General features: G+C 39.0%; 1 protein-coding gene and 1 long non-coding RNA gene across 5 annotated transcripts in view; both read left to right on the forward strand.

Annotated features, from left to right (window-relative positions):
* LOC143136419 (copine-8) overlaps positions 1-1775 on the forward strand; it is a 185488-nt gene extending 183713 nt beyond the window's left edge. For both annotated transcript variants that reach the window (XM_076297121.1, XM_076297122.1), the window contains one exon: positions 1-1775. This exon is cut by the window's left edge and continues 2416 nt beyond it. The gene's annotated coding sequence lies outside the window, so the exon portion shown is untranslated.
* Positions 1776-5773: 3998 nt separating this feature from the next.
* On the forward strand, positions 5774-11315 carry LOC143136758 (uncharacterized). Of its 3 annotated transcripts, XR_012989436.1 has the most exons (6): positions 5774-5899; positions 6710-6826; positions 6956-7055; positions 7383-7451; positions 7571-7684; positions 11154-11315. It is a non-coding gene; the product is annotated as an uncharacterized LOC143136758 (long non-coding RNA). The 3 variants fall into 3 exon arrangements; XR_012989437.1 differs by lacking the exon at positions 5774-5899 and having other exon boundaries at positions 6312-6826; positions 6956-7059; XR_012989435.1 differs by lacking the exon at positions 5774-5899 and having other exon boundaries at positions 6312-6826.
* The last annotated feature ends 627 nt before the right edge of the window (positions 11316-11942 follow it).

An 11942-nucleotide genomic window follows, 5' to 3' on the forward strand; every position in this document is an offset into this window, starting at 1 on the left:
GGACCCTGATTTCACACACAGAATCTTAACGTTGTACATAGTTTTACTTTGAAATAAACACAGTAACATATCACATTAGAGCACATTTCAAACCCAGTCTCATATTATATAGTAGTCATAACCACTTCACTGTGGTGCTTTCATATACAATATTATTGCATATAGGTTTGTGTTCATTTGAATCACATATGACATGTTTTGTTTTTAACAATAATAGCTTGCATATTTTTTATGTTTTTTTATGAATTTCATATCATAATCAGATTGTTTCATATTTATTTTGCCATAATTGGAAACATGTGTAAGTCAAGAAGGTAGGATGTGTCTTAAGATGTGTGAGAAAAAGACAAACACTGCACATGCCTGTATGCTAAGTGTGCAGAGACGATGTTTAGTGCTCAAGCAACACAACATGACGCTAATTTTCTTCCATTGGGCGGCCAGACGCCATATGCCATAATGTGGCCGCCACCACAGCCTGGTGAGTGCCATTCACATTAATGCAGATGCGTGATGGCAAATCATCTTCATCTTCATCTTTTCACATTAATGCAGTGTGATGCCAAATCATAATCATCTTCATGTTTTGACATTAATGCAGTGTGATGCCAAATCATAATCTTCATCTTTTCACATGACAACATTCATGTTGTTTTCTCACGCCATAAACACCTGACTTATATGTAGCAATCTACAACAACTACCAGATTCCAAAGCCAGGGGAACTAAACAAACAAACACACCGACTAGAACAGAACTGGACTCCTCTCTGCTGCTGGAAAATGTGTGTGTGTCGGGTGGGGTGGGGTGGGCAGGGTTTCTGCATGAGGTCTTGGGTTTCTGTTGTGGGTAGGTGGCTAGGTAGGTAGCATTCTTTTGTTGACGCTTGTAGACTCCGTCGTCGTGTGCTCTTGAGCAGAGCGCACCGCTGCTTGTTCACCTTGGTGCTGGTGCTGTGCGGTCAGTGCCGTTTCTATGGTGACTCGAAAAAAAACAAACATACATGAGAGAACACCTTAGGTGATGATGATGACGAAGGATCACAACTGATTTGTAGTGGTTTTTGGGAAGGATTGGGTTTGTGAAGAAGCCTTGTAGTGAGAGAATGAGAGGAGGTAGGGTTTTAAATGCCAATGCCACAGCTTCTCTGCAGCCAGAGCGTAGCAGTCAGCGGCATACTAGCATGCGCAAGGCATGTTTATATGTGTGTGTGTGTGTGTGTGTGTGTGAGAAAAAGAGAGAGTGTGTCAGTGTGAGAAAGAGAGTGAGTGTATGTGTATGTTTGCAGTGTGAATGCGATTTGAACAGACCAGGTTAGTTACTCGCGTGGTCGTTGTTTACTGATGATATCCAAATAATATATTGTATGCTTGTCATATATAAATATAACGGGCACTATGTTTGCATGTGCAGTTTTTTCCATGAGATGCACCTGTTCTTTGTTAAGAGTGTTTTGAAGATACTAGAAGTTAATGATGAACATTATTGTACAAAATGGCCTTAAAATTCTCACTGAACTCTTGGAAATGTGCGATGCCTTCAGATATTATTAAATTGTTATATATTTTGTGTTGATGTAATACTATTGCTTTCCTGTGTATTTGGTCTTTGCACAGATTCACTTACTAGAAAAAGGAAATCAAAGTTCTGTTGTACTTTTTGAAATTGGTTGTCAGTCTGAGAATGCATGACTGAAGTAAGGTAATTCATCTGAGGAAAATAACTATTTCTGTATTAAAACTTGGTTTTTAAATAAATATTCTTACCTAACACTACGAGGCCTCCCTCTCTTTCCTCTCTCTCTCTCTCTCTCTCCTGACTTTCCTGCCCATGGTGGAAACTGTGAATGGCAACACAGTGTTCCCCGATGGCTCAGCGCTCTGTCTCGGACATGGAAAAGATCCAGCTGAATTCAGACCAAGTTAGTTCTTGTTGTGGTTATCTTTGGGTTTATGTTAGTTGTGACTTTAAACCTTCAGCAGCAACATTCTAGTAAAAGAATCCATTAAACAACACGAGAATCTAAGGCTGTGTCTACATTAAGCCCAATAAATAAAAATGTGCAAATTGAAGTTTAAAGGATCTCTGTCCACATTATCGTTTTTTAGATTAGATTAGATTCCATTTTATTGTCATTGTGCAGAGTACAAGTACAAAGACAACAAAATGCAGTTTCTGTCTAACCAGAAGTGCAAAAAAGCAGAAAAGTGCAATGTGATATACAAAGTATAGACAGGTGGTGCATAGACAGGACAAGATACAGTATATAGTGCCGTGTAGACAGTAGTATACAGTTGGTTTACAGAAGGTGGTTTACAGTAAGATACAGTATAGTGCCGTGTAGACAGTAGTATACAGTTGGTTTACAGAAGGTGGTTTACAGTAATATAAATCCCCCACCTACTCCAAATTGTTCACGCGCATGCCCGCCCACTCTCTCCTCCACCTTTTCAAAATGAACTTAAACCTGTGTGTGTCTCCCCTCTTACCAACCGTAATACACCTGGAGATAACTAGGTAGATGATGCATGTTGATAATTGTAGATATTTACTGTAAGTGCAGATAGATGAAATGTTTTAGTATTGTTTTTCTGTAGATAACTACTGTAGATAGATGATAAGATGATAACTGTAGATAGGTGATGAGTGTAGATATATAATAACTGTTAATAACTGTAGACATATGATAAGTGACAGTGGTAGACAAATGACCAGTGCAGATAGATAACTGTTGATAGATGACACGTGTAGATAGGTAATAGCGGTTGATAACTGTCTACACTGTCTAAACTGGTCTACAACGCAAAAGGGTACATGTCTAGGACATCTACCTCTGCCACCGGTACGCTCAGGCCAATCTAAACTGTTCTCATCTGTTGTTCCTCATTGGTGGAACGCGCTACCAGTTCCTACTAAGGCAAGGACATCCCTCTCCATCTCCAAAAAACTCCTGAAGACCCAGCTCTTCAGAGAATATCTCCTCTCATAGCACTACTTACAACTTGCCTTGCTAATTCTAGCACTTACCACCTGACTAGAACTGACACTTGACTGTTTAAAAACAGCACTCACTGATGGATGCACTTGTTCTTATTATACTCTACCTTTTAAATTGTTCTAGAATTGTTGGGATAATTGTTTTAAAAAGCTTTAAACTGTTTACCATGTTGTAAGTCACTTTGGTTAAAAATGTGTCAGCCAAATGTAATGTAATAGCGGATGATAACCGTAGATAGATGATTAGTGCAGATAGGTGATTAGTGCAGATAGGTGATGACTGTAGATACTGTAGGTGATTAGTGCAGATAGGTGATTAGTGCAGATGGATGATTAGTGCAGATAGGTGATTAGTGCAGATAGGTGATAGCTGTTTATAACTGTAGATATAGTAGATGATGAGTGTAGATGCTCAATGGTCAAAGCCCCCACCGTCGACTTCAACTTCCTGGAAGACGATGTTGAGGGCTTAAAACACCAAGTAACAGTGTAGAAAGATAATAACTGTTTATAACTGTAAATAGATGATAAGTGCAGATAGATGATAACTGTAGATAGATCAGCATCATCTGTCTTGCTGTTGGTCTCTGTGGCACTGCGGTCCATAATTCTCCTGTGGACGAGGCGACTCCTCACTCCGTTGGGAGTAATGATTGTTTTCCATGCGCCTGAGATGGGCTAATTGTAGCTCTCGCCTCAGAAAAGCCCAATTACAGGCAGAGGAGAGGCCAGGCCTCTGTCTGAGACGCATGCAGGGTCACTCTCTCAAGCTGCAGCTGCGCACAGCAGGCTGCTACAAATCCGCCCGAAGAAGGGGAGCCTTCAACCGACAACATAGTACAGTTAGAGAGAGTTAGAAAGTAGAAGTACACTATGGCTTTTCCCAAGTCAAAATAAATGACCTATAATTCCATACCGAGGCCCTATATCTATTAAGCCCGCCCACGAAACATGTAATTACATACAAATACTTACACCACCCACTCAGAAAAGTGAATATATAATAGATTTCCTTTCTGGAAGTTTTTCCTTTTCTACAAAGCCACCTGATATCCTGTTTGTAAGGTGACATGTGAGCATTGAGTAAACATCACTTCTCGTGCAGATAATAAAGACTATTTTGTTCCAAGGTCACGGATCTCATGACCCTGAGAAGTCTTGGACATGACACTGCTAGCCACAAAGCTGCCAACGTTTCAAAAAACCTTGGAGTGAGATTTGGTGGGGCCAACCAAAAATGTTGCCGCGTACACAGCTGTTTTGTTTCGCGCATTCAGCATCATTACAGCAAAAAATAAAAATTATACCATTTAATAACATCAGTGGGTATTGGGAACAGGATCTTAGTTAAATTAACATCATGGTACCAAAGGGATCTACTAGGACCACTGAAATTCTAAAGAATGAGAACTACTGATTTACATAAATTGTAATCCTTACCAAACAAAATATACATAGAAATAGTAATAAAAAAAAAATTATTGGCTGAATAAAGTTATTGGCTGAACCTGCATTCCTCTGATGTTGTGTCATTCTAGGGGGGAATGGGGGCATGCTTCACCGGAGGAAAATGTTGTATATTTTAACATAACATTTAAATCCATCAATCTGGAGCAGTTCAGAGGTTAAACTTGCTTATTATGGATGAAAATATTTGTGCTGCAGCCTCAGTGCCGCTGCAGGCCATTTGGGTGCCCTAAGCAGAACTGCATGGTGCCCCGCCCCAAAGTATTTTTGTTTAAAATATGATTTTTTAAATAAAAATACTACTATTAATAGTAATACTACTACTATTAAAATATTACTAGTTTGAAGTACTAGTATAAATGGTGCACTGATACTTTAATGGCACTGAGTCTACATAGACCTTTTTGCCAGCTCCATTCAAATATAGACTATGGCTGATAAACAAACTCTAGCATTGTTTCTGCCACATTTATAGGGCAATTCCATGCAAAGGTCATCCTTACCATGGAAAAAAAAAGTTGTGCATACGCAAATAGAACTGTTGTTAAAATCTTCATTTAGGTCTATATTTTATTGTTTGTAACTGATCTGATTGAATGTGATGGAGAATTACACTCTTTTTACACCATAAATATGGTGTGCAACCATACCAGAAACAACATTTTTCACATGGTAATATTATACATATTTAAAAAGTGGATAAATGGACCCAAGGTTCAAACTAATTGTGTCATTTGACAAATTCCAGATTGACAAGGGAACCCAGCCGGCACACGACCGACCTTCAACGTTGAAATATAAGTGAAATAACGTCAGTTGTTGCGTCAATGTTGAAACAATGTTGAAACAATGTTTAATGCTAAATGGTTGTAAAATGGTATGTAGACAAACATTGAAACAACGTTCAATGTTAAATGGTTGTAAAAAGGTCAAGAAAATCAATGTTGAATTATAGGTGAAATAATGTCAGTTGTTGTGTCAATGTTGAAACAATGTTGAAACACTGTTTTAATGCTAAATAGTTGTAAAATGTTGACAAATGGTTGTAAAATAAGAAATCAAGGAAATCAGCATGGATATTAAACCAAATTGATTTGATATCAAGAAAAGGAAAAAGAAAAAAAAAATCATGGGAACAATCATAATAGTAGGCTAGTAATAACAGCCCACTAGACTAGGCTAATGTTATTATTGTTTTGACACTTCTAATTAGTTTTGTAGCCATTTCAATGTAACAGTCTAAAATGCAACGATTGTTTTTAACGGATGCTTATCGCCTCTTGATAAGGGCATGCGCACACACAGCAACTCCCATCCCCCACCCCTGACTGACTATTTTGAACTCCAGCCCACCAGTGACTTCAACCGTCACTGTTCTGTCATGCATCTGACTGCATGTGTAAGCTGTAGAAACTGTGCCGTTATCATATCCAAGGTAAGAATTACAGTACTTTTGTATGCCAATTGAAAACGGGAATTTATTCGAAATATATTGTTTTCATAATGAAATGTTAACCAAAGCTGTTAGTCATGTTAGGAATTAGCTAGCAATTAGCTAGCGAGCTAACTTTCCCAGCTACTAACTTCATTATTGTGTGGAATATCTGGAATGGTAGTTTAACGTTATATCATATACCATATCTAGTTCTACTGTATCTGTCTGTGATGTCGCTATGAATGTAGAGTTTTAGTTTGAATGAAATATCAGGCGCAAGTAGCTACCATTAAAGTGGCTGTTACCATGCAGGCTAATGTTACAGACACATGAAGGTTGTTAACATTAAGCAGCAGTAATAACGGTTACCTTGCGAACTTCAACATACATAATATACATGTAGTGTTGCTATAACGTGTTAACTGGAAAGATGACCTGTAAAACAAATTAATAAAGTCATATATAAGTTATATCTATACCCACTGATTTAAGGAACTAAGGAACTGCAGTTTAGTATAGCCATGTTCATTAACAGACCTGTCATATAATAGATGTGAATGGGGGCAAGTATGATGGGTGGGCATGCCAACAAGTAAAGGGATCTTTAGTTTGTGAAGGGTAGTGTTAGGCTACATGTTTTTCATTTCTTAGCCCTTATTTGGCCCTTGTTTGATGTACCTGACTTGCACTGAGGCATGTGTTTATTTAAGATGCATGTGAGTGAAGTAGTGCTTCAGTGATGGTCTTTTCATGTTCTGTGTGTTTTGGAACTTATTGATCTTAGTCTCCATGTGTTCCCTCTGTTTGCAGTCGGTGTGTTGTGAGGACTGCTGCCCTGAGAACTCTGAGTGCATTCTGGAATATTCCAAATGTGTGCCACTTCCATACTGAAGAAGTTCCAAGCCCGCAAGAGAGTTCACTCACCAGGTAGACACACACACAAACACACATAGAATTGCATATAGCATTATAATGTGTAAGCATGTATTTGTGTCTGTAACTGTGTTTAGTTTATCCCCTCTTTTCATGTGTCTGTCTGTTGTTATGACTGTGTAGTGGGCTCCATCAACTATCCAGGGCAATGTCAGTCCGTCTGGATGGCACTACCTGCTACTTGATGATGTCTGATAGCCATGGCTGCTGCCTTCAACGTGGTGTAAGTGTTTGTGTTTTGAATGCATTTTTTTTGTTCCTTGGATAGGGCTATGGGTTATGTTATTGTGCATGCTCTAATTTGCTTGACATATGTGCTATGTAATGCATTAATACAGAAACTAATCAGGATTATTGCAGCTACTTAAAATAGTCTTGAATTTTGCAATTTAGCCACTTTACCATTGTGTTGGTGGTAATGTTAGTAGTGTTGTGAATATCTGCCAAACTGATCATAATCAATATTTCTGTAATTGTACAGCAATTACATTTTTTGTACAGGATGCATCATTTTCTTTAATCTTATCTTTTACTCATATTTTACTGGCAGAGCCCTCACAAGTAAACTGATATCAAGACTTAACATAGACGGCGATGGTGGCAAGGGTGCCTTCAGAAGGTAATTATAATTTTTGTTGGTACACCTGATTGACTTACCTTACTTATTTTTTTGATGCTATGATTTTGACCTTTATCAACAATAACAAAATGTATGGCAATTGCTGTTTTATTTTTTAGGTGCTATCCAGCAGTCCCAGCCTGGAGCCAGAAGCTGCTATTGCAAGTCAGATGGGGGAGGAAAGGTGGTGTAAGCAAGAAGGCAAGAGCTGCTGCAGGCAATGTTGCAATTAGGTATGATATCACACAGACATACTGCTGCTTAGACATGTTGGGTCACTTTAAAGCCCGTGTTGCAGGTTAACCACCACTGTTGATTAATGGGTACATAAAGCACTCGAGATATGTATATCATTTTTAAAAATGTCTCCAAATGGTGTTAAATGCCGGTTTTTTTTACGCAATTCGGTGATGACGTCACGTTGGGGGCTACATGATCTGCGCTTCAGTCATTTCAATGCATTCCAATGGACATTGCGGTTACACTTTCAACATAAAGTTTGTATATTTACACTTCAAATTTCATCACAGCATTTATATCACAGCTACCCTATGATCGACCAATGGTAATAACGTTGCCTGATATCAATTAAGTATTTTTTTTCTGAATTTGGGGAGGTCTCGTTTTGGAGGGTATATTTTACATTAATTCCTATGGGAAACGGTCGCGGTTACACGTTCAACATAAAGTTTGTATATTTACACTTCAAATTTTGTTACAGCATTTATATGACAACTACCCTATGGTCTAACAAAGATAACAATGTCTTCTAGTTTAATTAAGCAATTTTCTGAATTTGAGAGGTCTCGTTATTAGGCTACATAATGCGCCTATTCAGTTCAATGCATTATGCTTATATATCGTTATGACCCTTTTTTTGTTACTGTCAGTGAACAGCACTGAGTGGAAGTCAACATTTTCTTTATATCTAGTGATGGTGATCATGTCGTTAGTTCAGATAAGTAGGCTACTGGGTAAACTTAGTCAGAAGATCAGAATATAAAGCATCATGATAGCTAGCTAGTGCTATGGGCTAACTTTCCAGTCCCACCTGTGAGCCACCCCTGTTGTTGCAAACCGCCGCCGATTAGGCTGGTCGCGTCTTCAGCATGAATATTTTCGATAACTACTCCTCGTGATTGATTGCCATCAGTGTTGCCACAGTTACCTTGAAAAAGTAATCTGATTACTGATTACTCCTTTAAAAAGTAACTTAGTTACTTTACTGATTACTTGATTTTAAAAGTAACTATGTTAGATTACAAGTTACTTTATTAGTTACTTTCAGCAGCTGCCGACAACACCCCCAACGCCTCAACATAAAAATGATAACCGGTTTTGCCAATACTCACTATACTGGAAGTGCATTTTAACAGCAATGTATAGCAGACATCCCAACCTAACCTACTTAGATACTGAAATTCAGATGTTTGTTCAATAATGTCTAAGTACACCAAATAAGGAAGGCCTATTGATAGAAATTGTTATAGTAAAATATGTAGATTTTTTTTCATGTAGCCTTGGCAACTAGCCATCTTGTAGCCTATAGGCCTGAGTAATATGCAAATGAAATTACACTTGTTAAACTCACCTCAACAAGTCTTTTGCAATCATTTAACCCGCCGTGAGCAATGCTAAAGTTGCTGTTACAAACAGTGCAGTGTGCAAGATTATCATTATGTTTTAATCTTTTGAGACAATTGGGTACACTTTTGTGTAGTCTGATGTGAAATGGGTCTTAAATCTTCCTTTTTGAGGGGCACTGACGCTGCCATGACGCTTCTGTTCCTAGATACACTGACTGAACTGATTAATTATGTTTGGGAGAAAAGAGATATAAGCACTTACACTGAAAACGGATTGGTTGATTTAGCAAAACAGACCAGGATGCTCTCTGTCTTGGATGCGCTTCAGGCAGAAACGCACCACTCCTCTCTCTCTCCCTCTCCTTTGTGTGCGCATTAAGCTATGCACATGCGATTTGAAGCAAAGATTCTAGAATCTTTGATTTGAAGTCCGGTCTGGCTTGCGTGCTCTTGTTCGCTCTAGGTTCCGGGAGATTTTATGTAATTTGCGGGCATCAGGAAGCCGCTATCAATATGTGGGAGACTCCCAAAAGTTCGGGAGACTTGGGATGTCTAGCTAGACAGCACTTTGTCGCCAGCACAGAATGTACAATGTACCTTAATGTTGTCATGTTTAGCTGACACAAACTCAAAGTAATGACTGATGAAATGTGCATCTCTCTCTCCCTCCATTGTTGTTTTCGTTTGTGTCGCTGCACGTGAATTGTCCTCATGCTGAAACCGTGAGCATAGCCTACATGACATTAATCCCCAAGACAAGAAGAAAGCAAAGAATATATCTTTTTATTAAGGAAAATGACAAAAATAGTAACGCACAGTAACTTAGATAAGTAACTTTAATCTGATTACTAGTTTGTAAATAGTAGCGCGTTAGATTACTCGTTACTGAAAAAAGTGGTACTAAGTAACGCGTTACTGGCATCACTGATTGCCATTGACATCGTCAGGGTATGGCTTACCAAAGAGGGAGATAATAAGGGCAAGTCGCAGTTTGGCAGGTGCTTGTGTGGGCTGTGCCGTCCCAATGGAAACTGCGGTGGAGAGCTGCTGTAACTGGGGAAGCGAGTGCGTTTTGGCCGCTGGTCGAGCTCACCCCGCGACCAGCAGATGACATGATCTATCTAGCTATCTATCTACCTGTCTATATATCTATCTAGGCTATCTATATCTATTTATCTATAATCTGCGCTATTTACTGCTGAACACTCCCTTACTCGTCTCTTTACTCCTCTCTCCTTACTCTCAAGGGTCTCAAGGTGGGCTTTGGTCTGTAGCCTCCCCAAGGTGACGTAATGCAATGCATTGTGGGGGAAAGGAGAATCACTTCAAACCGCTGTGAAATAGTACCTGCTTTTTCGTATTATATTCCGTTTTGTGATACCCAACAACATCAAATACAATGGATAACAGTTTAAATGTTTATTACCAATAAGCAAATTGTGCAAATCCGTTGGAAAATGAACCCTGCAACACGGCCTTTAAAAAAGGTCCTCTTTATCAAAAGAAATGCACCGGACATTTCTAAGTGTACCCCAAACTTTATAATGGTTGTGTATACACATCTGCTTTACTTCTAACTATTGCACCTGACTTCGAGGCTGCTAGTGTAGGTTTGCTTTTATTTGTCACACAAGCTGAGTAGTTTGCATTACAGGTGCTCCAAGAGATGTTGGGTAACGTCACTTCTGTTGATGTTCAAACAAAACCGAGAGCTAGCTCGCCCCTCCCTCCCCTGGCTAGAACAGTTTGTTATGTTTCATGGTCCAGACTAGACCAGGCCGTTTTTGGAGCCTGGGCTGTCCACAGAGACCACATTTTTTTTACATGGTATTGAGGGGACAGGCAACTAGCGGATGATGAGGTGATGTTTGCTGTATGTGACAAAAAATGTTTTCGTTTAGAAACCGCGTAACATTAGCTAGCTATGAACTTGCTAATTAGGGCGCCGCCAGAGCCCTTATTAGACATTCTCTGGCGCCGCTTACTTCACACAGTTTGACTGATGGACGTTATTTGGAAGTTCAGTGATCGGAATATCCCTGATTCAAATCCCAGAGAATGTCCACAGGCTTTTTCACCAGTTTTTGACAATAATGGTTTGTTGTTTCCTCTTTAGATGCTGTCTTCAGCGAACCACCCTGACCCGAATAATGGACACCATGGGAAGATATTTGAATTATGCACTGGAGAGGGTGGGTGGTGGTGGCTTTCGGAAGACACTCCCTGCTGTTGCTGAATGATGCCATCGGTATACATGCACCACATACACCTGAGTTTGGATAGATCATTTTTGTTGTAAAACATAAAACAAAATAAAATAATGTCAAAAAATATATAAGTTGACTGGTTCTTGATGGAGGTGTTTATCATTTCTGTGTGTGATAGGCCTACTGCAAGTTGCATAGGCTAATAAAGGTAAAATGTTGAAGCAATGTTGCAATATCAACGTTTATTCAACGGTAATTTGTAGTTGAGGCTTTAACCATGTTGGATTTTACTGCGTTGTTTCAATGTTGCAATATATCATATTCAACAGTGATTCACTGTTGAGGCTTTCAACATGTGTTCACCTATGTTGAAACGGCGGATGTTGAAACAATGTTGCGATATCAACGTTGATTCGATTTGCAAATCCAACTCATAATTCAACGTTGATTCACCCTTGGTATATAACGTTTATTCACCGTTGAATCAATGTTGAAATGCCAGCAGGGAATGGTAGAGCAATGTCTATGCTCAGCTTGCCTTTAAGAGCACAACTCCTTACATTTGTAAGGCTTTTGTTTTTAAGTCAGCAAGTTCCATGGCCATGTCACATCCATAACGTTTTATAGGAAAAGTTTATGCTAAACATACAGTGTTGATGCGACAATGTCCAAAGTGTCTGTGCAAAGCTGATTTATAT

The sequence above is a fragment of the Alosa pseudoharengus genome, unplaced genomic scaffold, assembly GCF_046254945.1.
Source record: "Alosa pseudoharengus isolate Yale_2024_CS ecotype anadromous, Long Island Sound unplaced genomic scaffold, YU_APseudo_1.1 YU_APseudo_1.1_scf_20, whole genome shotgun sequence".
NCBI classification, from domain to species: domain Eukaryota; kingdom Metazoa; phylum Chordata; class Actinopteri; order Clupeiformes; family Clupeidae; genus Alosa; species Alosa pseudoharengus.